Source organism: Rhipicephalus microplus, chromosome 7, assembly GCF_043290135.1.
Source record: "Rhipicephalus microplus isolate Deutch F79 chromosome 7, USDA_Rmic, whole genome shotgun sequence".
Classification (NCBI taxonomy): Eukaryota; Metazoa; Arthropoda; class Arachnida; order Ixodida; family Ixodidae; genus Rhipicephalus; species Rhipicephalus microplus.
This window is the reverse complement of record NC_134706.1, coordinates 80,878,815-80,903,478: the sequence shown is the minus strand read 5'-3', so window position 1 is coordinate 80,903,478 and position 24,664 is coordinate 80,878,815. Positions and strand designations below refer to the sequence as shown.

General features: G+C 39.1%; 1 long non-coding RNA gene across 3 annotated transcripts in view; it reads left to right on the top strand.

Moving 5' to 3' along the window:
- Positions 1-24,664, top strand: part of LOC142767519 (uncharacterized) — a 29,072-nt gene that overhangs the window by 1,696 nt on the left and 2,712 nt on the right. For 2 of the 3 annotated variants that reach the window (XR_012884946.1, XR_012884944.1), the window contains exon 2: positions 1,305-13,104. This is a non-coding gene — a long non-coding RNA (uncharacterized LOC142767519). The remainder of the gene's footprint in view (positions 1-1,304; positions 13,105-24,664) is intronic. The other variant, XR_012884945.1, reaches the window with a different exon arrangement.

The following is a 24,664-nucleotide window of genomic DNA, read 5'->3' as shown; positions in this document are numbered from 1 at the left end:
AAATAGTTTCTAACTGTTGTGGTTACTGTCAGATAAAAGTAATAATGAGCTAGTTGTGCTTGGACAACAGTCTTGCTTTACTGTATTAAAATACAGTAATTTAGTACCTGCATATAGAACTGACCACTTATTTTTTTTTATTTGTGGTCCTATTTGTTACAGTTTACTTTCAAAATATTTCATACAAGGTGGTTAAGTTTTAAGTCCATACAGTGGGCAAATTTTATGAGCAATACCGCATGCTGTACAATCACTTTTACTTCTCCTAGAAAGCATGGTGTTCCACTATTCCGGTATGTCTCGGCTGGGCTTCTCGACGACTGTACATGTCAAACAGTTTGCCAAGTGTAACTACTTACTCCCCCATAACTCTAAATTTTGTCGAGCCATAATAAATAATTGGCAGTAAGAACCAGTTACAAAACCCTTTTTTTATGAAGTGCTCTTTAATCAGGGACCTAACAATTCTGTACATAAACGATGACAGCAACCACTTCTCCGCAGATTGAACGATTAGGTTGTACTCATAAAAGCATTAATATAATTAGACTCTTTTTTTTTTGGAAAGTAAATACAATGCATAAATAGTCTAACCAGTCCGTGATTCAATATTGTAGCTAAACTATCGTTGAAAGCCAGAGTCATTTACAAATGCCATGTGAATTCCCGGAAAGCGCTATGTAGCTTTATATAAATTGGGGATGTCTGCAAAAAAGCAAAAAGCCTACGTTTATGTTGAGCAGAAGTCCAAGTGAACATGCATGCATATGTTCATGAACTAGTTCCCTGTAAGATGTGGTGCAACAGCTCTAGCTTAAAAGCTTCAGGCAGCTTTTATGCTGCTCCAAAAAGATTTTAGTTGCACCACAAGCTCCGGATATGCCTTTCATGATTCACGTCACTGTGCCTGTTCAGTGTTTAAAAAACAGGTTTGAAGGGGATGCTAAAAATTTTTTTTGAAGGGGTGAGTAGCAGAGAGCATTAATTTATTAAAGTCTTCAATTTTATTATGTTACCTCTGAGGCTTGCAGGTATGTTAAATGAGCATGGTCATATGAGTAACACCTCATAGGTCAATAATTTTTGGGTTGACAGCAAGGTATGAAGAGACAGGATTATGAAAATTGCAGAAGTAGAAGTAATAAAGTTGTCGAGAAGACTTTGTTAACAGTACATTTACAGGCTTCACGCACAATTTGCTTTTCAGCAGGGTGAATTTACTTTTGCTGATGCTTCCGATTGCGTCATTGCACTTCGTAAGCACTGGTTTTATGCACTGCACGTGACGATCTTGTTTTTTCAAGGTTCATGTACTGATTAAAAAGTATAGGATCAAGAAACTTACATGCTGTCTTAAGGCATAATCAGGCTCACCATAGAGGTAAGTGGTGACATTTCAGTGAGTTGTATGTGGGAGGTCTGTGTACATACCATCATAGTAATCTTGCAATGCTGTAGCTTTATTTGTGTAACGAGTGAAGCTTCTTTTCCTGTTAAAAATTTCTGCCAAGCAAACAAGTTCCAACAGTAGGATTTGCCCTTGGGTAAAGCAGGTGGTAAGAGTGAGCTTATTCAGAAGCCCTTCAAGAGTACCCACTAAAGGAATTAGTACCTATAGGGCAAAAATTCCAGTGCACCAAGAAGGGCAAGGGAGGACGGTGCAGGTTAACATTTCAGGAGGGCATCTTCTGAACATCATCCTTCTCTAGCCACAAGCTTGTATGGCCAATGTTTAGCAGACTCCTACTAACATAAACTAGGTATAAATGTTGCTTCTCCATTGCAAGATGACACACCATATACCTTTTGAGAGTCTCCTCACCACAAGCTCTTACATTAGCCTAAAAATATTTTTTTTTCTACGGTGCCCTTTTTTTGTCCTAAACAGTTGTCTGAAGCAACAATATGCACATTGTGACAGTCTAGCTGGTGACCACAGAGATGGCTCCCGCCATCAGGATGTATACTCCACTCAAAATGTAAGACACTGCAAAATCATAGTCCGGTGTGCGTGTATACGACCTTGAACATGCAAGCAGTGACCACTTCTCTTGTGTTCTCTGCATTGGCGCATGCTTGTTGCACACCTGTTCAAGATTGTGACAGTGAAATTAGTTCTGGCAATGCTGTCTCAGAGGTAAGACTGTGTATGCCCTTAAGAACACCATGGTGGAGCGAGCAGAGATTCATATCAAATGTAGTAATAAACTGGCAACACCATGGTTATACAAGCACACTTGCACTAATTTATTACATTTTTATTGAGGCAGACATCACACAGCTAAGCCTAGTTGTGATCTCTTTTCATTATTGTCTACATAGTTTTCCCGTTGGTCACAGCACAGGAAGAGAAATTTCTCTGTGGGAGCACCATATTTTAAGCTTGCATGACTCCAATGAAGCACTGTGCGAACAAATATATTGAAAATGTCAATACTTCGGGTCCTATAAATGGTGAACTGGTTGTCACATTCAGCCGGTGATCCTGCAGGAGCTTTAGCATATACTCTAAGGTCATTTTGCATTAACAATGCCACATACAATAGCTTAACAATGGTTTTTAATGGGCAAGATGATGCATAGCTTCAGGGAGCTAATTAAGCTAAGGGGGAAAATTATAGACGCCTAAGCACCACTGGAAAAATGAAAAAGCACAGAAAAAGAGCATCGGTCGCAGCTGAACTACAGAAAATATTTACACTGCACCACACATTTGCATCGTCTAGAATTTTCCCTAATAATGTTATACCAACCTGCCTAGCAGCAAGTACTTCTAAGGTAATAAAGTGCAGAATGACACTTGCATAAGACAGGGAACAGGACGCGAGTTAACTGCCATCTATCTTTGTTTGTGCAGGGTGTCTACCAACTTGGGAAAGTCGGGGAATTGGGGCCTTGCTGGAAAACTGTAGGAGCTTTGGTAAAACCTGGCTAATTCATGGAAACTGGCGGCAGTCTGTGCCACCATCACAAAAATAAGCATTACCCTTGATCAATACTCAAAAAGTCACTCCTTCGACTGCAACTACAGTGAACAGCTAGAAGAGGCCTAAAAAAAGGCAATGCATAACTGTTTCTTCTTAGTGTACAAACAAAAGGATACACCGACCAAAATAACACAAAGTTTACTGATGTTTGGGCACCTGATAATGTTCTGAATGACAGCCATAAGAAAGGTACATCGTATTTAAGTATGACTAGGTGCGTGATGTAAGCACCAAAAGTATATGGTGAGCGTTCCATAATTCTTATTGAGTATATGTGCAGCTGTGTGAATGTGCAGGGATTCCAGCTGCTGGCATGATGCAAGCTTGTTTTCTTCGACCAGAACACGGTTGCTTGACCAGTTGATTTGAAAGCCTGTATATTCCGCATGTTCAGCGAGGGCATCCAAGGCCACCCATGATTTGGTGACTTCATTTTGAACTGTTGTGTTGTTTAACTCTTTCATTGAAATCACAGGTCTCATAGACTGACATGTTGTCACACTCGTGGCAGACTACAGTGTAAAGAAGACTACAGAAAGTTCGCTCGGCAGCTTATTCTTCCCATTGACTAAGGCATTCCTTAGCTTCCATGTTGGTACATGCACTATTTTGATGTATGTTCCTTCTACATATCACATATCATATCTGACTTTCCAAGCACAGCATTTCTCACATCGGTAAATTTGTGCATATTTGTCGTGGCCACAAATTCGGCTTGGCTTGAAGGCCTTTTAGTTTGGTGCTTATGTTAGAACTGCCATCACAAGAGGTTTGCTGGGCTATGTTTTGCCTTGTATAATATTATTGCTATTATTATTATTATTGGCGATGCAGCTGCAAACATCCTCCGCTATGCACTTATTGCAGATATTTCAAGAGTAGCACACTCTCTTCTCATTTCACTTCCTTGAGATGGTGTTATTAAATCCATGAGTATTTTTTATCACTATGTTCATAGAAGAGTACGTAAATGAAGGTAGCATGAAGGTAACCAAAACACGCAACTTAGCTTCACAAAAAAAGCCTACTGGCTTTTTCAGCTTGCCTTTGTTGTACATAGCCTGGTCGCTCCTCACAGCGGTGTTCATGCTGTCTGAGACGCATCTGGAAGCTAAGTTGCATGTTTTGGTTGCTGACAAGGAAGGCTTCTTTTCAACTCTAGATGGCTCTATGTATAATGATAAGGTAGCCACTGGTTTGGAAAAAAGCTGAATAAATCATTTTCTGAGCAACTGCAGCCAATCAATTTATGTGGATGGACATGCATCTTCACTTTCACAGGCAAAGCCTGGTGTTCCCCAGGGATCAATCATGGGACCAGTTTTGTTTCTCATTTACATCAACGACATTGGACATGGTTTGTCATCTACTGTCAAATTATTTACATACAACTACATCATTTATAGAAAAATTGACAGTACCCAAGCTAACGAGTCATTATTGTTGGACCCCAATAAACTCGCATTTTGTGTCACCATGGCAAATTAACACTTCCAAAACGAAGGCCATGACGTTTACAAGAGCACATAAAACAGAACTGAGTCAATATGAAATTCAAGCTCTCCCCATTTAAAAAGTATCCCTATTTAAATATCTTCGAATTCATTTATCTTCTGACCTGCCTTAGAATAAGCGCATCGATATCATAACTAGTGAGGTGTCAAAAGCACTTGGATTTATTAAAAGAAACCTTTACTTGGTGAACTATACCTCTAAAATGCCAGCGTACACTACACTTGTCCGTTGAAAGATAGAATATGCATCCATCATCTGGAACCCACATCAATCATATCTCATCGATTAACTTGAATCAATACAAAATGAAGCAGCAGGATTTATCACCAAGTAGTATTCTCGCAACTGCAGCACTACAGATATTACACACTCACTTTCATTACCCCTTCTTGAAACACGCAGACTGTCGTTGCTGTTGTTGCATTTTCATAGATTTCATCGTAGTAAATCTGCCTTCGTAAAGCTTGCACAAACACACCTCATAATATTTTGAAACATATTGACAACCAATTCAAAATACAGCCTTTTTTGGTACGCACAATTATGTATCAACACTCACATTACTTCGAAGCACACATCACTGGAACACACTGCCGGGTGACATCGCTTGATTCATTGATCATGCCGCCTTTGTAAACCAATTCAATATTTTCTTGGACATATGACTTACCTATCTGTGTGAGTTTGTAAGTGCATGTTTGTGCTTATTTTTACTCTTCTTTCATTGTAAATATATTTCCTCCTTAAAGATGATAGTCTTGCTTGGGATACTCCAATGCAAAAATTTTGGTCTGTCTGTCAGCAAAAAGGCTCAAGTACGACCACATCCACAGCATCCACCAGTATTGCTCAAGTTTCTGCGTTCATACTTGTACGATTGTCAATAAAAAGCAAATATTGAGCATATTTGAGGCACAATATCAACACGTCAATATTGTGCACTCTGTTTATTTATACTAGAAAAGGTATAAATAAGTAATTCTAAGCACTGCAGCTGACAATGCGACGCTTCGCATGGAAAGGCGAGTCTCCTATGCTTTTCTAAGACGATACTGTGCTGCTACCTGTCTTGAAATCTACAAAGTATGGCCTCCAAGATTGCACGCATGCTGCGTGCTGCGTGCTCGCTATAACAAAGGCCATCCTTTCGTTTTCTGAAATTACCGCCAGATGGCATTCATGTCTCACGCAACACCTTCAGGATCCCATTCACCAGTTTTCTCGTGCAAAACATCAAATAAATATTTCTGTCTATTCACTCTTTTCAGGCGAAATACAATAGTCTTTAGACGACATTTTTGGTCAAATATGCAGATAGGGGGCAATTTTTTTCATGGCAATTTTCTGTATATATACTTTTTGTACTATAGCTGTGTCTCTCTTATTGAGTTTTCATTCCTGCCACAATTTTTTTTTCCCTTTTGCATCTTTGTCTATGGAACCGTATTTTACATTGTTTACCACTTTAATTTTATAATGGGCAATGTTCTGATTTGCAAATTTATTGTATAACTAAAACCCCCTGCGTAATGCCTGAATGAGCCTATAGGGTATATATTAATAAAAAAAAGTGTTGATGCACAAAGCGGGTGACTGAACGAATAAGTTTATGCCCTGTTACTAACGCTTAATCAGGAACATGTAGCGGCAAGTGTGAAAAAAGCAAAAAGGCAAAAACTATTAGTTTTTATTTCAGTGAAGATTCATGTTGCCACTAAGAGCTGTTGTTTCAGAAAGAGACACTTGGTAAATAAATGTTTCAGAGTATATTCAAAGAAATTCGGAGCGTTTGAAGACTTGTGATCCGCTAAGAATTTCTAACTCAGAGTCTCTATCATCTTATCACTAAGTGAACAACCTTCTTTGTGCCGTAATGCATTCGGTATAGACGTAAAAGATTTATTTTTTGTTTGCCCCAATGTGAAGATTTGAAGTGTATAAAGCAGTGCATGAGAGAAGATAATGATGAGTTGTTGTTTCAGTGCCAGTGTGGCATCTCTATTGCATCGTTTTTAGAGCTCATGCTGGCCACCTAAATTCTGCCGTTGTGTTTTGGAAGGGAAATAATTTTGTCCAAAAATCTGGTATCTGCATTGAATTATGAATATACCTGTAATTAGTTATATTTTTCTTGGGTATGTAGACGGGCAGCTGCAAAAGCATTTGAATTTGTTATCATCACACGCTGTTTGATATGTCCATGACTTCTTATTTATACTGGACATTAACAATTGCTCTTTACTGGTTGCTAATATGAAGAAAGATGTTAAGGAAAACGAAATGTCAGCGTTTCACTTTGGAGTTTCAAAAAATTGATGAGCTACAGTTTCTCGATTTAAGACAGGCTTTCGTAAAAGATCACATATATAGCAATACCAACCTAGATTCATAAACCCAATTCTGGCCACTCAAAACCACTCAAAACCATACCATACCACTCAAAACCATACAGGAAGCCATTGTGTCAACTTTGCTGGGTGCCGCTCTTCAGAAGTTACGCGAGCACCTTATGGCGCATGCATTTGATGCACAAGTTGCTCGCCTTGCAAATTCTGGCTTTCCGAGTGACGTGATTTGCTCCTTGTCGGAAAAACTTATTTCAAAGATCGAGAAGTTTTATCATTGTGATTCTAGTGCACTAGAAATTAGCAAGAAAAAGAGGCAGGCAGTTATCCCATACATACACAGGATAGCACATGGTTTGAAAAATGTTGGTGCTCGTTATTGCATGAACATGTCATTCTCATTATGTAATAAAGTGCATAATGTGTGTACTTTGGTGGATAGAGCATTGTGTCAGCAGCCAGGGAAAGGGAACAAATGTGTCTCCAGTCATGTCCACAGATATGCTCCTTGCACTACTGGCGTGGTTTATGGGATTCCACTGTCTTGCAGCTGTGAATATTGAGGTGAAATGGGGCATTACATAAACGTGTGCTTAAGAGAGCATGGGCTAATGCCATCAGATGCTAAAATCACGTTGAATTTGGCAGCTCGTTGTAGGCCATGTGGATGTGTGCTCAGGGCTGGGCAGAGATGCCCGAAAAAGTATTCTGGAATGCAGATATCGAAATGTGTGGTTTGGAAGCATAAAATACAGATACTGATATAAATTTGTAACTCATGTGACAGGATATTTCAGAGATACGTTTGCAAAAAGACAAAAAAGTATTCCAGAATACATAAACTAAAATACTTTTGTCTATGCCGGGGATAGTTATACTCCATACAAACATTTGTTATGTGCAGCATAATATTTAAAATGTGCAGCACATTGAAACTTGCAAATGAAATTCATTTATTATATTTTCACCATTCTCCGAGTGTCATTAAGGCATTACAAAGGATGCTTACACTGCACATAATTGTTAATAACCACATATTTACAGATATCACTTGCAATAAAAAACTATGCCATATGAGAGCATCAGTCACACGCATTGTACACTGAAATCCGGAACTCGACAGCAACACTATTAGTTATGCTAGAAGGAGCATAGTTCAAACGAAGTGCTGGAACCATAAACAAACGAACTTCCAGTTGAAGGTTTAGTGTTTTCTAGAATCATCTTAGAAAAGGCAGAAAGAATTAAGAACGGACAAAACAAGGAATGCGAAAGGAAACTCAAAAAGACCTCTTTCGAATCGCTGTTTGGCCATGCTGGCGTTTTTCAGGAATGCTCTGCAGAAAGAAGTATCGTAGATGGCACACGGCACCAAATTCTCTTTGGGTGGTTTGTGGCTTCCGCAATAAGCTCCAGTTTTTCAAATGGGCACTGCAAAAGAAAAGTAAAAAAAAAACGAGAAAAACAAACACTACTCGCTCAATTGGCATGAGGAAATACATTTAAAAAATGGCGCCCATTGTGCAGTATACAATACTCCTCACAATGAAAATATCTGTGCTGGAATTCAATATAGCAGCATAACATTGTTGTCATGCTGAAGCAGGCCATCATTCAAACACATCATGGGATGCGGGTAGCAAAGCAACTAGCTCGCTTTCAAGAAGGTAGGAGTCAGTTTCGCCCTCAGCAGAAATGTAGAAATGGTGGGTGCATATCTTGCCGTGGACTGCCAAGGTCACAGCAGAAATTTTTTTCCCCATTGTGAACACGTCTGAGCTCATTTACGAAAAAAAAAAGTAACAAGATACTCGTGTCCTGGATAGTATCGCGATACATGCGATACACCGTAAATGTATTTCACTACTAAGATACAAATACATTTTTTAAAAGTGCCTCGATACAGCAATACAGACACTCAAAAGTCTCTCTTAAATACTATTGCGATACTACCCAGCCCCGTGTGTGCCCCACTTGTAGAATATCAAATATTGACATGTTGATTAGCGCATGTGTGAAGTAGCCGAAGCATTTTCATTAGGTCTAACAACAAGTGCATAAGTATTTCATGTAACACTCGTCTAGATGAAAAACATAAGGTCTTAGAGAAGACATGAATCATTCTGTGTCGTAACACATGTGTACATGTGCATAGTTTTGATGAGTCAATATTTTCTATATATGTGCTTTCCTTTTCCAAATAAATTTCAGTTGTGAAATCAGCGCTGTGACCCTCTCTGACTGCTTCTAACCCATTCGTTTGTAAAATATTCTACGGTGAACACTCACCAGTTTGCCTAACTCACGATTCTGCATCTTTTATTTACCTATGGAATCGGGGAAGCAGTTGTGGTCTGACAGATTCCTTTTTTCCACCCCATATTCAAACATCAGTGCTTCAAACGCTACCGCAGCTTTTATTGCAGGTGTCTCAGTACTTTCATTGTGCTCCACGTGTCAGAACCCAGAGAAATAAAACACCAACAAGCATGTGTGCATTGTGTAAAAAAAAAAAAGAGAGTGAAAGAAAGGATAAAGTAAATTTTGCTGTACAGTTTCGTTGTTGCGACATTGTTGTTAGTTGTTGTCAAGACAAGGTCGCATTAAATACGTAAGTACTCCTTTTTGCTGAAAAGTATATTTTAGACATGTACAAATGAGACGGAGATGCAAATCATTAGTAAATACAGCAGTCTAGGTCAAGGTAATCTAATCCAATCCTAAACGGCCTGCAGGCTATAGCCATTATAATGAACTAGAATGTGCTCCAGTAAGCCAACTGGCAGGGCTGTTGCATCCTTGTTTTTTACGAATGCCACGAGATAGCGCCACCTTTACGTTTCCTAGCAGCATTGGCTGCACTGTTGGACTATCGCAGGCTCGTTCAAACTTGCAGCTGCAGTTGATTTTATTTGTGTGGTTGTGTTCTGGTTGTTCCGAAAACCAAACAGCCAATTTTCTCAGTGCCTGGGTGACAAGTTTTGTTTTCACCAGATACACACATTTTTTCATATTTACCACATACACTCACAACATTATGAGTGTGTGTGTAAAATGTGTTCATTTGTTTTATATGAGTGCCTCTTATTTTATTTTTCTACTGCTAAAGTGTTCTTTCCACCGCACATTTTCCAAGAAGACAATATGGTCATGGAGTTTGCTTTTAATCTATGTGAAAAACCTGGAAAAATCACTAAATTTGAAAAAATTTAAATTGATAAACACCCTGTTGTCGCTTTGCTGGCAAGTATGTTAGGAAACAGACACATGTGCAGTATGGAAGTGTGCAATGTCACAGTCATGTATTGTCAAGAAACGTCACATACCTGCGCTTGAAATACTTTTCTGACCTTCCAAGTTTCAACAGATGTGTCAATGACACATCACTTCTTTCCTAGGATGAAATGCTTTCAAGAGTCCTATCAGGACTCCTGCCTGTGATCTTTTTCAGGTATTTAATATGAACTGACATGCCCTAATGCATGCATACTTACACAACAATCTGTCAAATTTTCCATACACTCTTAACAGCTTGTAAATTCACTCCTAACAGCACCCCCTCCACTCTTCCAGTATAGGCCAAAATGGTGATTATTTACAATACCATGCTTGTCGAACATTACTATCTATGAATCTTGCAATTGTTTGGTGAAAAAAATTAGGGGACCCTCAAGGTTTGAGTAGAACACAACAGTGATATCCTATCCCTAGTGCATACTCCAACCACCTAGTGCATACTTTTTGCAGGGTAACATTACTTGAAAAGTTTATACTGCAGATTATTACTATGTAATCAATGTTTAAAGTGGCTTGTGCTAGTAAGGGTTTCGCATATAGTTGCAGTCTGGGTAATGGATTTCTAAATGGTGGCTAAGCGAGCTTGTTGATACGTACACATAGTTACTTTGAAGAGCGCAGAGATGGGACACAGGATAGACCACACAATACAGGTACTGTGTAGTATGCTTTAAGCCACGAGCAGCTATGTGCATGAAATGTTTTTAAACTTGATATGCACCCAGTACGTGGTCCTAAGAGAATACTCCAGTAGCATTTGTGCCTTTTGTTTTTCGTGGCTGCTTTAAACAACGAAGTCATTATGATAATCACATGTTCTGATGGCCAGTGGCAATGTACATTTGTACCATGAAATACTGCGATATTACATATTGTATTGTGAAGCATGTATACTAGACGCGTGTATTTGTAAAGCATGAAAATTATTTTTGAGCAGGCACGTGGCTTTGTGGTAGAATGCCTGCTTGCCACACAAGCAACTTGGCTTCTGTTCTCACTCAGACCTAGAAGGTTTTATTTGTTATTCTTTTTATTTCCATGTTTTTATATAATAGACCAGATGTAAAGTGAACATGGAGAATTTCGTGCACCAAAAAAATGCCAACACTGCAGCTGTACAGGTGGAATCACACTTGTCCAAAGCAGCGGAGCGCATGGCTCTTGTTAGTGACGGCTTCTACGTCACCTTAGCTACATGCTTCTGTTCACGCTTAAAATATCGCACAAAGGCCTAGCACGCCGTATGCCATCTTAGATATTCATACGGCGTCGGCATTAACATATTTCTGCAGAAAACAGCAACTGGAGCGGTCGGCTGGGTGTTTTAGACAAGTGGGATTCGATCTCTAGAAATATTAAGTGATTTAACACTCCAAATTTAATTTTGTTGTGTTCAATTCAACAGTCATGATTTGCAAAACTGTATATGTTTTAAAAGTTGACTAATGTTTTAAAATGTTAAGTACACCAAAATAAAAGAAAACTTGTGCAACAGTATGATACACAGCATCCGCCCTGGCACATTAAAAGAAAAAAGACTTGAGAAGCTGTGTAGCGCAGCTGGCTACTCAGCTCCAGGAATGTGCTTGTACCAATGAATACTTACCCTTTCTTAACGGTTCTGTGGATTTCTAGGGCCTGATTATTTCCTACGGCCAATCAATTTTTTTAATGTACATTTCTTTTATGTCACTGGAAAGCTCGTAATTCAGAATGTCTAATCACGCATTGGCAACACAAAAAAGGCAATGAAATAGTTTTCACCAACCGTTGTTGCTGATGGAGTCTTATATGCAACACATGTTGAAAACAGTGGCCTACAGCTGTTCACTGCATTGGTACCAAATTCTGCCATGACAGAGTGCATGAGCAAAGTGCTGGAGAGATGGTGTGTGCATGCACTGTGGTTCAATGCAAGTTTTTTGTTGCTGTAGAGGAAGCTCCACTGCTGAGCATCAATTTCTTAACCTTTATGGTTAATAGGATGAATGCATCCCACTTTTTCCTCAGTAAAACTTTCTCTACCACTTTACGTTGCCATCAGCACAATGCCTTCCAGTTGTGGTGTACCAGAAACATTAAGGAAACTGAGAAACTATATATTGCACATTTACAATGCATAGTATCAGTGATACGTTGTGTTTAAAATCTTTTATTTTGTTAATATTTTTTTTCAGCCGGTGTCATATTGCGTACCAGGTAGCTAAAGTTTCAAATTTATGGTATTCTTCTGTTCAGATTTTTTAAAGAATTTTAGCATGCAACTATAGATTTTCTTTCTAAATTGCAAAAATTATATCTGCCTAAAATCATTGTGGAAGTGCACTCGAATGAAAAATGAAGCAGTTCCTTGCATAGCCTAACAACATAGCATATATGCATAACTGTTTTTTCATGTTTGATGGATGCCACAAAACAGCACATTCTTTGATATTTTTTATCATTATGAGGAGAGGCAATGAGACCAAAAGCTGTGGCTAAGACACTGTTGCTAAAATTTCATGCCAAAGGAAAAATATGGCAAAATTGCTGCTTCATACAGCCAGGAAGCCAAAGAGAACACGAATTTTCAAGATCATCAAATCATGCAAGATATATGAGGAAAGCAAATATGTCACACCTGAATAGAGTTCACGAATATGATGCAGCATTTGTTAACACACTTACAGCATTCAGTGCATTGACACCACGTCAAAGTGGCTTGCCATGATTCATTACCACAATTTTAATTATTTGCGAAAATGCGGACTTAACTGAGATGTTTGCCCTTATTCATTGCAGATACAAGACAAGACATGCATAGACACAGCTTCGTTAAATGTGAATGAAAAGCAATATTCTCCTTTTTCTTTATTTTCATATGAATGCATGCACTCATCTATGCCTGCTGTTTTCTCCTTGTTTTCGACGAGTTTCAATATTATCGCCACCTACCGACAAGACAGACATAAGCTGAAAGGGTACGTGTATGTGAAGACCTTGGGACCGAGCCGCTAGACTCAATGCCACAGGCAGAGGCGCAGAATTGCGTAGAAAATCTGAAATTAAGGTTCACTGCACTTTTTCTCCCACAGCTTTAGAAGTGTTCCTCTGTACTGCTTCCATTGGGCCTTTTTGGGCAAGAAATTTGGCAGCAGAATTACAGCTTAGTGCCCTTATGAGACAATGTGACATGTGTTGCCCCACTTATTCAAAGATGCTTCATGAGTCGATGAGACACATGCGTCCCACTTTTTCTCATAAATTGATGGCCATACTTTAGTGAAGATTGTGTCACACTATCTTTAGGCATGAAGTTATGCAAATTTCTGTTATTATGTGAAAAATATCGATGAATTCACGAAGGGTAAGTTAAATTGCATAATAAGCAAAATTGAAAGTGAGAATGCAATATATATACTATATAATGTTAAGCCAGATTAACGATTGTCTGAGCTGCAGCAGGCAACGTGCAGAAATTCTACAGAACACGATACTAAGCTTTTGCCACGAAGCAGTGTAATGGCACAGCTGCTGTGATTTTCAAACACCATTTTAAAATACATATACAACTCAAATTACTCAAGGGGAAGGGAGCTTGACTTTATCCTACTTTTGCATGTTTCCAAATAAAGATCTATTTACACTTCCTGGCCAGTTAATTGCTGTACCCCTAAACAGACATAAAAGTGAAAACCATGACATTTGGTAGTCTAACAATGGACCTAGGGATTTCAACATCACACCAATGTGATTTGGCATAAGCTGTAAAAGCTTATTCAATCAGTCATACATTGTTACCCTTTTATGCCAGTTTTAACGCGATAGTTTTAAAAATCTCGTGGGCATCATTGATTGTGAGTGATGAACCTTGTGAGCAACCGGAAAAATCAAGAAAGATGCAAATAAAATAAGTAATAAAAAATTTCCCAGTTTGCGGGAGGATCAAGCCCAAACCGTTTGCATGGCAAGCAGGCGTTCAACCGCACAGCCACACATCTGCTTGGAAATTAAGGAAAATAACTTCATCTGCTTGAAAATGCAGTGAAAATAATGTTAGGCTTTGCAAACACATGTGTCCTGTATACTGTCTTCACAATTCAATATGTAATATCACAGTAATATTTCTTGATACAAGTGTGCATTGTAATCAGGCATCAGAACATGTGATTATCTTAAGGACTGCATAGTTAAAAGGTGGCCAGCCATACCAAAACGCACACATTTTGAACACATTTCCTTCAGACCACATAGTGAGCGCATACTTCGAAAATATTTCATGCACCAAGCGCTTGAAGTACGCACTAGGGCCGCCAGGGTATCATTATCGTGTTCAATTCTTGAAAGCGAACCTTAAGGGTCGCCCAATTTTTCTTTTTGAAGTGATGGAAATGAAGCATTATTCTAACCATGAATATTTTTATGCCAGCAATTAGACTAGTAGGTTAGCTCAGTGAGCCATTTTTGCATATATATCAGGTTTATTTGACTCAAGAAAAGCAATATTATTTTCAAATGGCACTGTATGCCAAATACCTGACATAGTGTCTATTGTTGGACATTAATTTCCAGGTATCCTCGGCCCTCCCTCTTCCTCTCGTTGAAGGGCCTGTTCTTTGTTTAAGAAAAGGTGGCAACCCTGGTGGCCGCAAAGTGTGAAAACAGTTTAAAAATATTGAAGCAGGTTGTGTAGACAACAATCTACAGACAGTGAGTGGCATACAGAATTGACTTGGCTGTCTTTAATGTGTGTGTGTGGGGGGGGGGGGCATAAAAAAAGCTGCTACAGGGCCAAAACAGATGCCTTAATTGCAGTGGCAACTATGCAAAGGGGCAGCTGGAAAGTCTACTTAAATCTTCCAAACATGAGCGTCTCGAATTCGCTGTAGTTTTATCTCGAACAAATTAGGACTTGAAAAAAAAGAAAACCTAGTCCTCATATATTTGAAACAGGCACATATTGCAAGAAGGCTGTTGATAAACCAGGAACAAGTTTAGCCATGCCTTCATTGTTGTCAATTGTGAGCACACAATACATACCACAGCGATACTTTTGGGAAGCACACCTTGATGTGACCGAGGTTAGGAGCACAGGCTTTCACCCAGGTGTCAGGGAAGGAGACACCTTTGAGAGGCTTCTTGACGACAGAAACACACGATTTATTTACATATTTACAGGTGTAAAAAACACAAGGCGTCGAGATGCGCTTTTACAGGAGACAGGACTGGCCGTAACGAAGGCCACAGAGAGAGCCCTGAGTGCACATGCGACGCGCTTTTCATATCCTCGGTCCGTGCATGCGCCTCTCCTCAAACACGAACTGTCTGTCCCAGCGACGCTGATGCGTGTTCCCTGCAGCACACCCAGACACCTTTTGCGTTTCTGCTGGACGCGTACCACATTTGGCTGGTACGCCAATGAGCGTCTATTGCAGACTTGGTCCCAATGCACTGCCAGTCATAACATTTGAATGGATACTGGCAAGCTAACTGGCACCTCCGAACCTGTGCCGCTTTAGAATACGGGTCCCATCTGCAACGAACCACTTCTTAGCAGCAGAAGAAAACAAGAATACTTCTTGGTTTTTTTTTTTTTTTTTTGCTTACCCGAGGCAACATTTGAACCAGCGAATTGAAAGCTGAGCATAATAACTCTTCAGCTATTTATGCATGGTGACAGAAGAAATCATAGCCTTAAATAGTAAATAGTATAGGGGGTGGGAAAGGCAAGGGAGGATGCAAAGGAGAGAGTGAAAAAGAAGATGGGAGAACCATTAGAAAGAGGAGAAAGAGAAAAAAACAAGGGGAGAAACCAATTGTGTAGAGAGAGCAAAAAATACAAATATATTAACTAAAAAAAGCAGGGTTGTGCAAATATTCAAATGCTTTGAATATTTGAAGGAACAGTACTGTATTCAAACTCGCTTCGACTCGATTTTAAATTATTAAAAATTTTGAAGTATTTGCAATGAACAAATAGTTAACATTGATCTGCACATAACCTCCTGTGAAGGTGATTTCACTGAAGCATAGAGTGCTATGCTGTGAAAGCACCTATCCAAGAGAATTCGCACTGCCGCAAAACCTCTTCAAAGTTTAAGGGGCACTGCAACTCTTATTGAATATGGTCGTAAAATGCGGCCAATCGGTAGTCAAGACTCCCGAGAACAGGTGAGCCAAATATTGTTGTGCAGCACAAGGCCACAATTTCTCAATAAATGTTCAAGTTCACCTGAAAATTGCTTTCTTTTCACTCGACAAATTGCGCTACAAGCTCAAAAATTACCCATTACTGCCATTGTATCAGCGATTGGCTGATTCGAGCATGGCACATTGGACGTTAATGGGGCCAGGCTCACTTGGACTATGATCGAGTCGTGAGTTTGAGTGAGTACAGCAGAGTAATATTACATGAGTTTGAGTTAGAGTGAGTGTCTCATTCATAGAGTATAAGTGGACATGGCGCAATGCGCAGTGCTTTATAAGCGCTGTGCCGTGTCCTATCGTGTAGCTCGACAAAAGAAATACTGAACGCTGCATGTAACAGCAACGCGCGTCCTCGCGTCATGAAAGCATGCATGCAGTTCCAAGTGCATAAATGGAACGAATTAACGCACATGTGAAGAGCAATACGAAAAGCTCTTTCACAGCATGCAGATTATCAACAAAAAGGCGTCATACACAAACAGCCTTCTTGTGATTGGTTAAACCTAAGAAAGGTAATTCATATTAATTTTACCGTTGCTGTTTTACAAATGTGAGTAAAGATATTACAGGCGAAGCATTTCTTCTATCTATCTATCTATCTATCTATCTATCTATCTATCTATCTATCTATCTATCTATCTATCTATCTATCTATCTATCTATCTATCTATCTATCTATCTATCTATCTATCTATCTATCTATCTATCTATCTATCTATCTATCTATCTATCTATCTATCTATCTATCTATCTATCTGTCTGTCTAGCCGCTCACATCTGGGTGCTCTCGTGATCACCTCCTTAACTTGGCGTGAACCAAAATTAGTATGGGAGAGTTCCATAGTTTGACGAATACGACGCGCCGGTGAAGACATGAATAAGGTCACAATCATGCTACGCGTGTCGTCAAACGCTTCCTGCTGAACAGTGACACATACCCGCGGGCGGCTATGTGCCCCAAGTAATTGACACTTAATTTTTTGCATCTACCCAGGAATGACGAGAACACACGTGGAAAATTTTGACGCGTGAGCATTGAGAAATTATGAACCATTTCCCCGAAGAGAACCCTGCTGGGATGCGAAGCAGCAGTGGTGCTCACGTCGTTGACCCAGTTGAAACGGGCGTCGACGCGGGTGCTGGAAGAACGGCTGGAAGCGAACTCGGTGTATTGTTTACTCAAGTAAACGTTTGTTTGAAACACAAAGACATGGGAGGCGGGTTGGGTTTCGTGTAAGTTTCATCGCAGATAACGAGCTAAAAAAGTGTTTCCACTCGACGTGCGGTCGAGCGTTGCGGGTGGTGGAGAGGGTGAAGTGGGAGAGATGTGTGTTATGAGCGGGTGGAGGAGCCGGCAGCTGCTGCGGGTGTGACGTCAACGTGCATCTGCGACTTGACCTACTTGGCAGTGCTCCAATACCTGCGGCGAGAGAAACGCGCTGTGGTGCGTTCGCACGGACGTACGTACGGCGTTAAACACGTGAGTCAGAGATGCTTCGCATTTAAAAAGCCTTACATCGGCAGTGCTGACCTGTAGAATGCAAAGAATAAATGTCGCGGTCCCATCAGGAATCAAACCCAAGCATTCTGCGCGGCACTCAAGCATATTCTACAACAAAGCCACGCCAGATCTCGGACCTACTTTTCAAATAGCTTAATACCTTCATATGGTCATGAAACGTAAATAGTGGTTGCAGTAGTGGCAATCCAGCTTTATAAACATTACATATGTACTCCTATAATGCAGCTGTGATATCGGGTTGACGTCAATTGTTGCTAGGTGCCATGCACTGAAGTTGATTTATGCAGCAGCGTCCAGGACTACCATCCTCACTAGCACCAGCACTTCATACCAGCTTATTGATTCTGGTGTTCCTAATGCTCAAGTTCATGTTTGCATCATTGCACAAGTGCAAACAACTGGTTATATAAACACTTGGAATTATTCAATGTATGTCTGTGTGTGGAACATTTGGACGTATATTTGGCATAATTTCATGACGTGCCGTTATAAAAAAATCACAACATGGTCATGCTAAGCATGCCTCCGCATGCTTCGCATAATGTCGATTCCGGAGCTACGTGGAATATGCTGAATTTTTCAGAAATATTCTTGGGCAAGACGTACTTTCGGCATGAATCTTGACATAAGTATGTGTCAGTTTTTTACAAGAAAATGTAACTCTTAGAAATGCTGATTACCATATTTTTAATTGTATAGTCAGTGTACTGAACATTTTAAGCAGTACTCTCTTTTATATTCATACAAAACACAGCTGTAGTGTACGGCTCATAGTTGAAGAAAATGCTGGGAAAGCACAACTTTCACTTTTGCAGTCAAGACGACATAACTTAAGGGCCCACTGAACGTTTGTGTTATGCATGGTGTACTACTAAGTTATTACCGTTACTTCGTGCGATCAGGCTGACATTATGATCTGTGCATGATACAGCTCCTCAGCTGCACGATAGTGATTTTCATTGCAAAGCTGTTTTCTGGAACGACAGGCATGAGAATTTTGGGAGAGGATGTGACAACGAGCATGTACGCTAAATCTGAGTGCACCGTCAATTCAGTCGATCTGTGTATAGGAGCGAAAATTTAGCCAGGTAACGGTAAAAAAGTGACGCATAGGGAAAAAACGAGGAGCCCTCAAAAATGAAGGCGAGAGAAGTTCAGTGTGCGTGTGCCTCCTTCTTTCTCTCTTTTCTTCTCTCTTTCTCTTTGAGAGCTCGCCTTTTTTTTTCTTGCTCTGTTCCCTGTTTTATCTTTCCTCTTTGTTTTCTTTTCTGCCTTTGGATGCATCACTTTCTACATTCTTTCCTTTCCAGGTGAAAATACTCCATGGTTTCAGTTCACTTTAACTGAAACCATGGCTGTATACAGCTGGGACTAAGTACAAGCCAACACATTAGCAACATGTTCCAGTGGTCTCAGCATGAACCACTCAAGACTGAAAATGAAACCAGCTGGCCTGGAAATGGAATCAGCTGAAATCATTTGTTTTAATGAAACCAGTTGGTGTGAATTATTATTATTATTATTATTATTATTATTATTATAATTATTATTATTATTATTATTATTATTATTATTATTATTATTATTATTATTATTATTATTATTATTATTATTATTATTATTATTATTATTATTATTATTATTATTATTATTATTATTATTATTATTATTATTATTATTATTATTATCTTCCTTATGGCCATTCTCTTCATCCCAGAATAGCTGTAGTGCAAGGCAAATAAGTGATAAGGGCTCATTGCCTTCATGATGGTTTTTTTTTTTTGTACATCTAATGCTGACATTTACAGTTCATGATATGCCAGTACAAGTTTAATTTCAAAAAGGCACAGGGTATTTCAAGCAGTGCAAACAACTTAAAAACAGTTTGTGCAAAGCACAGGACATATGCACAACCAAATATTGCTGTGTGCTGCATCGAAGTTTAAACGGGCTGGCACTCCCTTACCTCCTATTGCCTAGCACCTCTCTGCTAGAGGAGGACATGGCACTGCAATTTATAGAAAGGCATAAAGCTACTCTGAAAAGGTCTAACTGCTTTGCCTCATACTGCCATCACCTGATCTTTTGGAGATAAGGTAAGGTTGCATGAGAAACAGGTAGCCGTGCATCAGTCATTCCCTAATACATACCTCCTTCAAAAATCCAAAACATCCCCGGGATGTCCTGTAATGACGAAAATATTCTTGTCTTGTAGGGTGTGCCACAAGACTGGCTGATATATCTGAGTCCATTAAATGCAGTTAAAATATGTAGGTCTTTGTAAGGACATTATAAATACTGCCTTGAACAGTGTAACAGTGAAATACAGATTTAATAAGTAAACTGCAAATCAAGTGCAATGTTATCAATGCAATAATAATAATAATAATAATAATAATAATAATAATAATAATAATAATAATAATAATAATAATAATAATAATAATAATAATAATAATAATAATAATAATAATAATAATAATTAATATATTATTAACATGATTATAATAGTATTGTGGGGTTTACACATACAAAGTAACTAATTGCAAGGATTAAAAGGGGGTGCACAGGAAGGCAATGAGGTATATTTATAACAAATTCAATCTAACGAATTCTCCTACTAAGTTGCAAACGAAAGCTGGTCTATTAACACTACAAGGTAGGGCAAAAATAGCAAAACTAAAGATTTTGTTTCAATTAATTCATAGTGACATAAACATCGACACGTCAAAAGTAATTTTTTTCTGTCATTTTAAGTTAACACCTTACAGGAACTCACAAACACATAATAAATACATTTTTAAATCAAGTTGCTATATATATTCATACTTCCCCCAAACCATAAAAGAATGTAAACCAAATAAGTCCTTTTGGTACTGATGCCTCATCTTTCACTGTGTCCTTAGATATGGTACAAGCATCACGCATAACCGAGAGGAGTGAAAACAAAGAAAGGAAGGCAGTATTTGCCGAACAGTATATTAGACAGCGCTTTCTTAAGAATTACATAGAAACTGCAGTTGGGTAAAGATAACTAGATGGCGCTGTACCCCTACTCTCAGATTGGCTGCATGGGGGGCTGTGCCTGGATATGCATAGAATGAGCGGATCTCTCAGTGTCCTTTATAGTCAGCATATGTAGTGGATCGTTGGTGGGACATGAACGAAGCAGAGTGGGGGGCACGTTAAAGACGCTTGCGCTCGGCTCCTTTGGCACGCGTCTCATCGGTGTTACCCATGCGTCATCTGCATTCTCAAACGCGATCGAACGCATAGACGCATGCATGGACGAACGCTTCACCCCACTCATCATCAATCACTCCAGGAATATGCTGTAATTTTTTAATTTTCTTTTTTTCTTCTGGAATTTAAAAATTTATTATTATTTTTCCTCATTTTAACTTGCACATATGTTGTAATACCACTACTAATATTATATTCTAACAAAGCTTATTCAGCAGCTAAGTACCTCTATATCACCCTACATTTCATACAACACTACGCAGTGTAGATTTAAAACTACGCTTCAAAGTTAGACTCCACTTATTTACTCATAAATTGTGCCATTCTCTTGATGGAGTGATTCATAGACTGAATTATTTTAGAATTTTCTAACACATTTGACAAGGTCAGTCATAAACATTTACTTTAAAATTAAGTCATCTGGACCTTGGCACTACCGAACAAAGTTTAGTACTTTGAATGCTTCGTATGAAATTGAACTCACTTTGTGCTCAGCTAAGCCCAGCTTATTTCTCATTTTAACTGCCAATGCCCCTTCCTTGCTATCATCTAAATTTCGTCATGATTTGCTGATAATAGTGTTGTCATTTGTGAAATTACTAACAGAAACTATTTGTACCACATGTTATAGATATATTGCTAAAAAAATAGGCTGGAATTAATCTGAAACTCCAGCACTAACTATAAAGTTAGTGCAGGATAAATACCATATTCTTTCGTCACGATCGTAAAAATTCACGTGGCAGAGGCATACTCATCGCCACTAAAAAAGAACTATCATGCTCTCTAATCAACACATCTTCACAACTAGAATCATTATGGGTAATATGCCGTGCCCCTCCCGAAGCAATAATACTTGGCGTATGCTATAGGCCCCCTCGAACTGACCCAGACTTCCCCCGCAAACTTAACGAAATCTTATCCCAGCTAACTAATAAACACCCTAACGCACGTGTTCTGCTTTATGGAGATTTTAACTTTCCCTCCATTAATTGGCTCAATCAGGTTTCACCAACCTCTGGAAATACTGAAGCAAGAGAATTCGTTGATGTTTGCCTCAACTTTAACCTCCAACAGGTAACCGAACTAACGCACATCACTAGTGAATCCTCAAACGTTTTAGACCTGGTATTAACAAATAGCCCCGAAAGCTTAAAATCTATTGCATACTTACATGAAATCAGCGATCACAAAGTCATCCATACCATATTTAACTTCACCCCAAAAATACGCTCCATTTTCCGCAAAACGATTCACTTGTATGATAAGGGTAATTATGAATTAATTAATCGTGAATTACGAGATTTCCTACCATACTTCGAACTCAATCTCTGTTCCTGTTCTCTCAACGACAGCTGGCTAATGCTTAAGGACAAGATAACTGACTTGACTAATAAATTCATCCCCACAGTGAGCTTTACTGCCAATAAAAATAAACCATGGTTTTCCACAAGTTTGAAAACATTTGAAAATAAAAAAAGCGCCTCTTCCGAGCTGCGAAGTTTAATGGTAATGCGTGCGCATGGGGCAAGTACTATGCTGCGGAAGATGCTTATTATGCTGAAATTATAAAAGCGAAACAGACATTCTATCACAATGATTTAACTAAAATTCTGAAATCTAATCCTAGAAAATTCTCAGAAATCATAAACCTGCAACTAACACGAGACATCACGCTTACAAACGATAAAAATGAAGACGTAAGCGACACTGTTTGTGCCAATATCTTTAACACCGCGTTCTCATCAGTGTTCACTAAAGAAGCCAACGTACCATTTCTTACGCCACCTACTACGACATTACCAGCGATGGACCCTGTTGTGTTATCCGTTAGTGGCATTTCATCACTCATTGACAAATTAAAACTTTCATCATCAGCTGGCGTAGACAATATTAACTCTAAATTGTTAAAAAATACTAAGGAAATTATTGCAGTGTACTTTTCGATGATGTTCTCATTGTCACTCGAAACAGGAATTTTACCAGACGACTGGATGGAGGGAAAGGTCATTCCAATCCACAAATCAGGTAACAGACAGTCCCCCCTAAATTATTGACCCATCTCTCTAACAAGCGTCCCCTGCAAAATCATGGAACATATCATATAATTACACATCATGAACTTTCTTGACACCAACAATTTTTTTCATTTTTCCCAGCACGGATTTCGTAAATCATTATCCAGTGAATCCCAACTTGCTATATTTATTCGTGATATACACTCTTCTCTCGACCATCACTTTCAGACCGATTCAATCTTTCTCGACTTCGCAAAAGCCTTTGATAAGGTACCGCACAAACGCCTACTGTTAAAACTTTCCCAGCTGAACCTGCACCCCAACATTCTTGCATGGACCACACAATTTCTTACTAACCGCTCTCAGTTCGTCTCCATTAAAAATACCCGTTCTAGCTCCCTCCCAGTAACATCCGGCGTCCCCCAAGGATTTGTACTCGCACCCCTCTTGTTCCTAATATATATTAATGATCTTCCTGTTCATGTATCTTCCCATATCCGTTTATTTGCCAATGACTGTGTCATCTATCACACAGTTACTAACATTTCTGATCAAACTACACTCCAACAGGATCTGGATCTCGTGCAACAGTGGTGTGATCTTTAGTTAATGAAGCTTAACCCTACTAAATGCAAACTCGCCTTATTTCAACGCCAGCGTAATCCTTTATAATTCTCATACCTAATCTCTAATTCCACTATCGAACAAGTTCAGTCATAAATACCTAGGCGTCACCTTAACATCTGAACTTTCCTGGAACACTCACATAAACAACATCATATCATCCGCGAACAGACCCCTCGGTTTCCTAAAGCGTCATTTGCGTCACGCACCACTAGACATAAAACTTCTGGCTTACAAATCGCTCATCAGACCTAAACTAGAATATGCAGCGCCCATCTGGAGCCCGCACCAGATATACCTAATAAACTAAATAGAATCTGTACAAAATCGTGCCACTAGGTTCATTCACTCTTCATAATCATATGAAATAAGCATATCATCCCTAAAACATGACATTGATATTGATAATCTTTCTGTGCATCACCGCATCGCCAGCCTCTGTTTGTTTCACAAGTTCTTTCACAGTTCCCTCAATCAAGCACCTTACATTATCCCACCAACGCGCATATCTCACCGCACAACCCATTCTTATTCAATCGCATGCGCGCTCGCACTACTACTTTTGCTGCCTCATTTTTCCTTCGCACAGCAGTGGACTGGAATGGCCTTCCCCGTGACATTGCAGCCATCACGTGTTTATTTATTTATTTATTTATTTATTTATTTATTTATTTATTAGAATACCCTCAGGGCCCGTAGGGCATTACAGAGGGGGTGGGTACAACATTTTATAACACGCAAGAAAAAAAGACAAAGAAAAGAAACAAGTGTCAGATGCGCAAATCAGGAAGGCAACATAAATCAACTAAAAATGTATAAGTAAGAATTCAAGCCCATACAAGACAAAGATATATAATGGAAACTGCGTATAGTTACAAACATTGCTGAGTAATGGCAGTCTTGAATAACAAAGGGTCTGTTATTATT